Source organism: Amblyomma americanum, chromosome 3 (assembly GCF_052857255.1).
Source record: "Amblyomma americanum isolate KBUSLIRL-KWMA chromosome 3, ASM5285725v1, whole genome shotgun sequence".
NCBI lineage: Eukaryota > Metazoa > Arthropoda > Arachnida > Ixodida > Ixodidae > Amblyomma > Amblyomma americanum.
The window spans coordinates 194894101-194903878 of record NC_135499.1 but is presented as its reverse complement, the minus strand read 5'-3'; the positions used below and the strand labels follow the sequence as shown (position 1 = coordinate 194903878).

Below are 9778 nucleotides of genomic sequence, written 5' to 3'. Positions count from 1 at the left end.
TCGCTGATGTATCTAGCGTATTATTCTTTTGGACGAAGCTTAAAACAAAAACTTTTCAATAAGCTTATGGTTTTAGATTAAGGTCAGTTTCCACGTTGATCGAAAAATCTCCCGGTTTGAGTTTAGTGAGTTGGTTTCAATCAGTCCGGACAACTAGGAAGCAGCAATAATAATAACGCGTATTAGCATTGTTATTGCTCCACGCTTTAGCGTGGAGAATGCACTGGGAAACTTTTTCAACCTGTTCTTTTTGATCTAAAGATGAAACTACTTGCGTAAACTTATTAACGCGATACTCCATCGGCACGCCTGTCTGCCCCTCAATGCAGCGAGTGTTGTCTAGCTCCAGATGCCATTCTTGTTTCACAACTGGCTGCATCAACGCGTCCGCGTGGCCTAATGGATAAGGTGTCTGACTTCGGATCAGAAGATTGCAGGTTCGAGTCCTGTCGCGGACGTATTTTTTTTCTAAAAATCCCCCGTATGCTTTTCATTGTTTCCTGTTTTGTAGCAATGCTTCGTGTGAGCAACAAGTTCCGTGCAATGAACAGAAAGCAAAGGGCTTGCGGTTACCTTGTTCTGCAGTCATATTCAAAATTCACTCCTGTTGCACTAGGCTGAAGTCGAGGATAATATCATGAGTAAATTAGTCATTTGCACCTACACAAGCTATACTCATACGGCTGCGAAAAGAAAAACCTTAGAGCTTTCACAGAAACTTTGTAGTTCGGGTTCGGGTATCTAATTCGGGACCACCGCCTATCAGGGGCGCCCGCTTTAAGTTTCAACTAAGCTAACAATGACGGCTAGCAGATGGTAGGGCGATACCAAACTTGTCGACAACGATGAATTAACACCGCTCCCCCTTCGAGTTGTTTTACTCCCACATTACAAATTTGTTCTACCTCTGGGAATTCCCTAAACGCTGAAATAATTTTGTAATATCATTATTATTATTATAGCTCTAATTGGGAATGCATTAAAACGAACGACCTTATATTCCGTACATAAAATCATCTTGCCGTACAGTTAAACGGCGATGTCGACAGAGTTCGTTTCTCATTAAAACACTATTGGCCATTTTTATTCTTCTCTTTGCTTGTTCATTCCTTGTTTGATCCTATCGAGGCAGAAAAATAAGCCCATGAAATTGTCAGCCCGTGCCCGCTGTAAGTCACCGAAACAATGCGTATCATGCGCTTCATTATTCGCGTATAACCCGCATTGCGGATTTTTGTTTACACCCTATATATTTGAAAACACTGTCCCGTAACTCCCTTTGATCTGCTTGGCCAGGTCTTAAGCATTAGGTATCTTCATAGGCTGTATGCCGGGATGAGACACCGATACTTGAGACTGGATCTAGAAGCTAGCAAGGACAGTAGATGTTGATTGATTGATTGATTGATTGATTGATTGATTGATTGATTGATTGATTGATTGATTGATTGATTGATTGATTGATTGATTGATTGATTGATTGATTGATTGATTGATTGATTGATTGATTGATTGATTGAACTCCATGAACCCAACTGCCTACGCTGCTTAGCTTGGATCAGCTTGATCGGAACAGACCTACAGTTGCTCGATGTCGATAGGCATCCCTACCCCGGCCATTCGGCGTTCGGGGAGTGAGCAATCAGATCCCACTTTGGATAGAATATCATAAAATGGGAGCGGGGTCGACTGGAGCGCTTCCTTGTAAAGCGGTGCTCGCATAAAAATAAACATTTCGTTTCGCGGTTTGGACGCTCTTGCTTCAATGTACCGCTTGCAGTGGCGATTAAAATGCTCTGCTGAGCTTCACTGCGTTTTTTGAAGTATCAGCGGAGCTTAGCGAAGTCAGTTAGCAAAAAAAAAGAAATCACGATGCACAAAAAACGTTTATGCAGTGGTAAAGCAAAGACATCAGGCTTATTGCCATGATAATTGAGGGTGCTCTTGAAGTGCAACTCACCAAAGGGCTTCGCATGTGCTGTATTAAAATAATGATAGCAGAATAAAATAACAGGTGAGCATAATAAAATTTAAAACCAGCGCGCGGCAGCAACAGTGAAAAAAGAATTTCCTGGAATAGAACATTGCTGAAGGTTAATGATAGCGGATTATAGCTTTAACTTTTATTACTAAGCCGTCATTAAAAAGCGGCTGCCCAAACGCAAGCCTTCATGAATCATCTTCGACCACTTCGATTATCGCGGCGCACTTACCGGGCAAAGTCAACAGTCGTCAGCAGCGCTATCATAATCTGGCATTAACTACAGTGGGAAGGAAAGCTGCTTTCGAGTGCGATTTGGAATTCGCAAAGCATCGCAATGTAAACACGAACCACATAAATGGAAATCTACGAATATACAGCGCCGAAACCGTTTCGCTCCTCCCTAAGTGTTTCTTGTTTTTTCACTGCGTATTGGATATGGGTAAAAATAAACTCGCTCAACTATTCCTCGTGTTAATCTTAGTTGTTTCCGGTGCTCTCATATCCTTTTAAACATGCTGACTAAAAGCGTGCTGCATTCGCACGCGTGTAAAACATTAGAACTTATCCCCGCCCTGAGTGAGCCAGTCGGTCGTGGGCTAGAGTAGCGTCCTTGTTAGTCAGAAACGCAGCTACGACTGGTAGTATTGCTACGCGACACGAGTCAAACCGATACTACATCAAAGGAAACGCATGACTGCATGACTGCAGAGTGCCGCGACTCACGCTTAATAATAAAAATAATAATAATTGGTTTTGGGGGGAAAGGAAATGGCTCAGTATCTGTCTCATGTATCTTTGGACACCTGAACCGCGCCATAAGGGAAGGGTAAAGGAGGGAGTGAAAGAAGAAAGGAAGAGAGAGGTGCGGTAGTGGAGGGCTCCGGAATAATTTCGACCACCTGTGGATCTTTAACGTGCACTTACATCGCACAGCACACGGGCGCCTTAGCGTTTTTCCTCCATAAAAACGCAGCCGCCGCGGTAGGGTTCGAACCCGGGAACTCCGGATCAGTAGTCAAGCGCCCTAACCACTGAGCCATCGCGACGGGGTCGACTCACGCTTTGCGCTCTGTTTTTTTTTTTTAAAATGTAAAGGTAAATGTTAATGCAGATGTAAAATCTGGAATAACGGTACGTGCTATATGCGTTTCGAGCGGCTGGACACGTCTGAGCGCGCTCCTTACGAATTAGCCTCTCGTCGTTAGAAAAGTAAATGATCTAAGCGGGACCAAGTAGCCGCGTACACCAAATGCAAATGTGAGATGCACATCTCACGCGTGTCGCCAGCGAGTTCATCACCATCTGGTAGGCCATTGCGCTAACTTTTTGTCAAACCAAATGCCAACACTTAAGAGCAACACAAGAAGGAAAAGAGAGAGCCTCACGAGGGTTAAAAAGGGAAGCTCACAGGCTGCACCTAAAACAACCAGGCCGCCTTGGTGGCTCAGTGGTTATGGCGCTCAGCTGCTGACCTGAAAGATGTGGGTTCAATCCCTGCTGCGGCGGTCGAATTTCGATGGAGGCTAAATTCTAGAGGCCTGAGTACTGTGTGATGTCGGTGCGCGTTAAAGAACCCCAGGTGGTCGAAATTTCAGGAGCCCTCCACTACGGCGTCCCTCATAGCCTGAGTGCTTTGGGACGTTAAACCCTCATAAACCAAACCAAACTAAACCAAACCTAAAACAACATCAATCGAAGAACACAGGGGATAAGCGGAGAAGCTGCAGCGCTGCTTGCAGGTGAAAATAACGAAGAAATGAGCCGCACAGTTTAAAGCACGATCGCAAACGCTTTTTTTTTATAGCCTCGTAGACGCGCCACGAAGGCCTCGATCACCGATTTCCGGATTATTTTGGAAGGCGGCCAGGATTTTCGCTTTCATAAATAGTACGCTCCTTCTTTACACACGAAACAGCCCCGGATTCAGTTCAGTCGCTTCTTTGACGCGGAGGTGCGCAATTATCTCGATATCCGCGCACTCCCGACCAACTATATAACGGCTCCGAGGCGAACAAATCGTTACGACTTTGCCGGGTCGTTCATAGGCAAGCGTCCGCAAATCTCGGCTCTACGGGGGAGAAGGCGCGAGCGATCTCCTCGCCCGTCGAACATGGAGCCAGAGGCCGAGGCAGCAGCTCTGGCGGCAGCGAATCGGTCGCGGCGGCCGCGTTTCGATGAAAGCGAAACGCAAAAGGCGCCCGTGTGCTGTGCGATGTCAGTGCACGATAAAGATCCCCATGTGGTCGAAATTATTCCGGAGCCCTCCACTGCGGCACGACTTTCTTCCTTTCTTCTATCACTCTCCTTTTCCCCTTCCCGCACAGCGCGGCTGGGGTATCCAGCAAGAAGTGAGACAGTTACTGCGCAATTTCCATTCCTCAAAAACCATTTTTTTTTTGGCAACTACGTTGAAATGGACAATTGACTGGAAGACTTGTGGCACTGTTCCTCACGTTAAGCCTCAACACTTCCCTGCCATACGCTCCGCTGCAACATTTCTTTGCTGCTTTCTCGCAGCTTTCCCTATCCCCAACCAAAGCGGTGGGTTCGTTCGCATCCGGGGCCGTAGCTCTGCACGTGACGGTCTATGAACCCTGACATCCAGGCAGAAAAGAGAAGAAATCACATCTCAAACTGCCATCGCAATTCGCTTTTCATTTGCTTATTTGACCTGTCGCCAACAGCCTCGCATGGTTACAGCCTAACAGCCTCGCATGCGCAAGCTTAGATAACCAATTTTTGTATGGTTGTACTAAACGTTATTTGCAGTCATCCTCGTTTCTATTGCGAGAGTTCAGATAAAGCGGCAAAATGCAAGAAACAATGGCCTTGGCTGCGTTGTGCCGAACAGAACTGGAATGGAAAATGTGTGGAAAGAAAAGATATGCTTCTGTTGTTTAACGGAATCGCTTGTTTTGAGCAATTTGCATGGCATAGGTGGTGTCATCCTATAAGTCACCGAAAGGCATAAGTAACACGCGAAAAGCAAGGTGTAAACACAGTTGCTGCAAGCCTCTTAATGCCTAAATAGAGCTGCCGACTGCAAGCGGCCATAAAGGTCCAGGAGGAGACACAGAAGGAGGTGCAGCAGCTCGGCATAAGCGGGGCTTGCAAAGCACCCGCTGAAGAGTCAAGCAGGCAGGAGAATTACTGCAGTGTTCCACTCAGATGATTCGTCTTTAAAGCTTGAACCAGCTCGCACAAAACGAGAATTTTGATTTAGCATATTTCCCACTCTCTCCCGCTGCCCATTCATTTCCCTTAATCCTCTCCCTAAAGCTAGTCATTACGTTTGCGTTTTTTACACCCTGCCTAAGCTCTTTTGATTAATAACGAAACCTCTCTCTCACTCTCTCTCATGCACTCACATTTGCAGCGCAACACAAATAACGGGTAGTAAATCTTACCGCACGCACACTCTCTGCACGTGCGACATCCGTGCGAGCTTGTCTATGAAAATAACAAGAAACAAGGTAGGAGTGACGAACGCAAATCGTTAACACAAAACAATGCAGAAAAGAAACACAGGGAGAAAAAGGTAGGGGCAGGAGTTGTCGGTTCTGCGTACCACTGTCGTACCCTTGTTCCACCGCTGCACATATCTTGTTCGAACTAACGTGAACAGAATAACAAAACTGCGTAAATTGGTGACGAATTGTTAGTTCGTCCTATGCGCGGGCACTTGAGAAAGTCACTTACATCAGGTGCGGCTCTCATGTGCCGTCGTGCCGACCACGCCCGGGAAACGTCGCTATTAACGAAGACTTAATGAACCGTTGCTCGGCTCTGTAAGTGCTCTGAACTTTCAACCACGACGAGAACTAAAAATATTGGCAGTGGCTTAACTTGGCTAACCCTGGAATTCAGCGAAAAGCAAGGACGCTTGCTAAGCGTCTGAGGCTCGACCATGGCAGCTCCGCAACACGCTCGCGACAGCCGTTCTATATATGCCCACACGACCATATGGCTATGACGTGGTATCACATGGCCTTACGACACCCCCATCGGATGTCATCACGTGGCTTCACGTTACCCCATCGGATGTTCTTAAAGTCAAAGGTCACCCAATGTCAAAGGTCAACTAAAGTTCATAGGTCAAGGTCAGGAGTCAAGGGTTCGACACCATAACTGTACCACATATGGTCATACACAGCTAACGTGGTTGGGCTGAAGGTCGTTCAACGTCATTCTCCGGCCTACGCGACTACTGCTGTACGTAGCGTAGTGAAGCTTTTCGCTTCAAAACGTCGCCGAAACGAATTTGGCAGTCGACAGGTCTCAGTCACCAGAGCATGGCAGCGCGCGTTGAAGTACCGTATATACAATATATAAGTGGCACGTTTTTATTTCTTTAAGATTTTATTGGGGCAAGCAATGTGACATGACTTATATTGCAAAGATGCATTGCACAAGATGAATGCGAAATTTACGCGGAGCTTTCCTCGGGAACTTTACAAAACACATTCTCCTCATTGAACAGCAAACCGAACTTCCCAAACCAGATTGTTATAGCCACTATGAAAAGCAAGAATGGCAGGAATGTGCTGTTTTTCGGGTTTACTAAGCCAGGTATTGGAAGGCAATTCGCGGAATACCAAGAAATCACACACCGTCGTTTGCCGCCCAAAACATTCCTGAAAGCCCTTCTGCAAGTAAATTTAGTGAAAACATACACAGACATTTCGGCAAGTTCTGTGATACGGCGCTGCGAAATTCCTTCTTGAGGACCGGTGCGTGCGTGTGTATATGCGGGAAAGTCGTCGTCTCCACTCAACCTTCTCCTCGCTGGCAAAAAAAAGAAATAAAATAACAAATAAGGTAAGAACCACGAGCTTCCTCTGGTGCGCACTTGGTGAAAGAAATATACATGTGTGGAGTCATCTACATAGTTTGCGTGACCTCTGTATGAAGGTGCAATTTTGCACAAAAAGAGAAAACTTAATTTTGATTCCGTGGTCTGGGTCGCCGGTTCACGTGGGTGGTTTGGGGCTCCTCGGTGCGATGTAGTGGGTTTCACAGACGCACGACTTTGCTCAGGAATTTTCCGGTGAAAAAAAGAAGCGTCATCCCCATGTAGATAGGAAATGCCTGCAAACCGCCGGCTCTCCGCTATCAAATGAAACTTAAACTTTCGCGGCGTGAAAGAGTGCGTAGGCCGGGACTGAAATCCCCACCGCATGAAATGCAGCGGACGCAAGCGTATTACCTGTTGTAGTTTGATGCGCTCCCGGCTGCTGGGACGTGTTGTTGAGTCTGCTATAATGCGGAAAGCTGTTAACCGCTCGCCTGCGTACTGAAAATTGAATTCCTCGCCAAGTGCGCTCATGACTCGCGTGATGTCGTCTGCAGTTGTACAGCCACGTGCAGCACGGCTGCCCACTGATAGAACTCAAGAGAAAAAAAATTAAAGACACGATCTCGGGTCTAAAAGATGTGCCTTGACACAAGTGAGGACTCGGTGGCGGCGAGACTAGTGGGACGTTATTTTTTTTTCGACATTCCGCACGCACACGCGCAACGATTCTAAAACCCTGTCGACGTTCGCGCCAGTTATATTTGTGGCCCAACTAAAGTTCCGCGGGAAAGCCAAGCCCGAACAAGTGGCATGCTTTGGTACATACAGGGCAATGCCAAAAGTAAGGTCTCCAAAGCGCTGGGGCTGCAGGAAAACTATTAGCGCGACTGTCGACCACACTGCTCTGTTCGCTACTCCTCCTTTCCCAAACAAGCTATAACTTGTCCGCTGCACCGGCCAATCTGAGCTCGGCAGCCGTTTGTGTGACGGAGCTGCAGCTTGTCGCTACTGTCGAGTGCGAAGTTCGCGCAGTTATTTTAGTTTCTGAAAGCAACAGGCCTTCATCCTGTCGAAACTCATCGCCAGTTAACGGACGTGTATGGAAGACTCTTGCATAGATGTCAAAAACGTCCTCAAGAAGTGTAGGGAGCTCACAACTGGTCGCACTGCAATTCACCACGAAGAAAGAAGCGGATGACCTTCAATCTCCGACGAGACAGTCGCGAAAGTTGAATAAATGACGCGACAAGATCGGGGCATCACTCTCGATGAACTCTGCATGGTTCCTGAGGCGTCTCGAAGTACCATCCATGAGATTTTAACTGAAAAATTGGGATACCGGAAGATGTGCACGAGATGGATGCCGGGAATGTTTGCACAAGACCGCCAACGGCAACGCGTTGCCTCTTCCCGCGAATTTCTTCGGCGCTATGCAGAAAAAAAAGGAAAACTTTCTGGATTCCATTGTTGCCGGTGTCGAAAGCTGGGAATTCCACTCCTCACCTGAGACGAAACAAGAATCACTATAGAAGAAAAACGCATCTTCGCCTCAGACAAGAAAATTCAAGCGCACACTCTGCAGGCAAAGTCAAGGCAACTGTGCCTTGTGACCGCAGGGGCCTGTTGTTAGTCTACTGCATGGCTCCTGGGACCACGATAAATATTGGAAGTATTGTGAGAAACTGAATTAACTCAGACGGGCTAGTCATCCTCGGCGAAGAGGAATGTTGAGCAAGGGCGTGAGGATTCTCCATGACAAAGCTCACCACCACGTCACTCGTCAAACTGCCGCTCTCCTACAGCAGTTAAGATGGGATATCATCATCCACCCGCTTTATAATCGGTACTTTGCACCCAGTGACTACCACTTGTTTACAAGGTTAAAAGAACGTCTGGCCGGAAGGCGCTTCAGCGACTATGACAGAGTGAAAGCTGAGGTCCAGCGCTTCCTGTATGACATGGCGGCAAAGTGGTATGACAAGGGCATGCAAAAACTGCCCCAGCGCCTGCAAAAATGCATCCACCGAAATTGCGACTATGTGGAAAAATAGAAGAATGGTCTACCCTTAAGCCGATGTACCTCTTCGTGAAGCTAAACATTTCATAAACACACACACACGCTCGTGTGTGTGCGTTTGGGTGGTGTCATACATCGTGCCACCAGAAACGCCGCAGACAGGGGTGAGCAGTGCCAGCGGCACACAATTTCGTTTCTGGATTTCATTTTGGCTGATTGCGTGTGTGTTCGTGCGGTGAACAGTGAAGCATCAACGCTTTCGCATTGCCCCACGTAAGCAGCCTTAAGTGCCTCTGCCGAATTTTTTTTCCCCAATTGGTTACCCTTGAACTAAAGAATTGGTGATTAGAATTTAGGTATAATTTGATTCAGCACTTCATTTTTTTCACTCTCTCAATCAGATGCTTTCGCGAAACAAAATCTTCTCAGGAATTTTCGTGTAATACAAGCGTGTTTTGGAGCGTACGCATATCGTTACTGTTGCAAAGACGATCGCGATGTGAATGGAAAAAAAACTGAACACAAAAGCCAATTTGCCCCAATACCAGTGCCCCAATTTTTCTGTTGTATAAACATGGAAGAGCTGCCTTTCAAATTCTTCGTAATTTCGCAATATAAATTTCGACCAGTCGTACACACAAATATTTGCTCTACTACTCTCAGAAGCAGCCTCAAGAACAGCAAACATGATTCACTTCCGCGTTCGTGCGATAGTGCCTTCGGCAGAATATCAACAAACCGCAAATTCTGGGGTTTTACAACTCAGCTTTTGTAGCCTGCCTCGCCAAACTTCTCCCGAAGTGTGTAATGTCTGTGACGATAATACGCGTACCTTGCAGTCACTTCGCTATTCACACTGCGCAAGAAGTTGCTGTAGTCAGATTTCATTCTTTTCTTTTTTTTCTTCAGAACTCACTTGCTACGAAGCGTTCTCCTCAAACAAACTGTGCTCCTTGTTTAGAAAAATATAAAGAGAGGTTGA

The 9778-nt window shown here is 46.6% G+C and overlaps 1 non-coding gene across 1 annotated transcript; it reads left to right on the top strand.

Moving 5' to 3' along the window:
* Window positions 1-385: 385 nt before the first annotated feature.
* On the top strand, window positions 386-458 carry TRNAR-UCG (transfer RNA arginine (anticodon UCG)). Its single transcript has one exon. It is a non-coding gene; the product is annotated as a tRNA-Arg (tRNA).
* The last annotated feature ends 9320 nt before the right edge of the window (window positions 459-9778 follow it).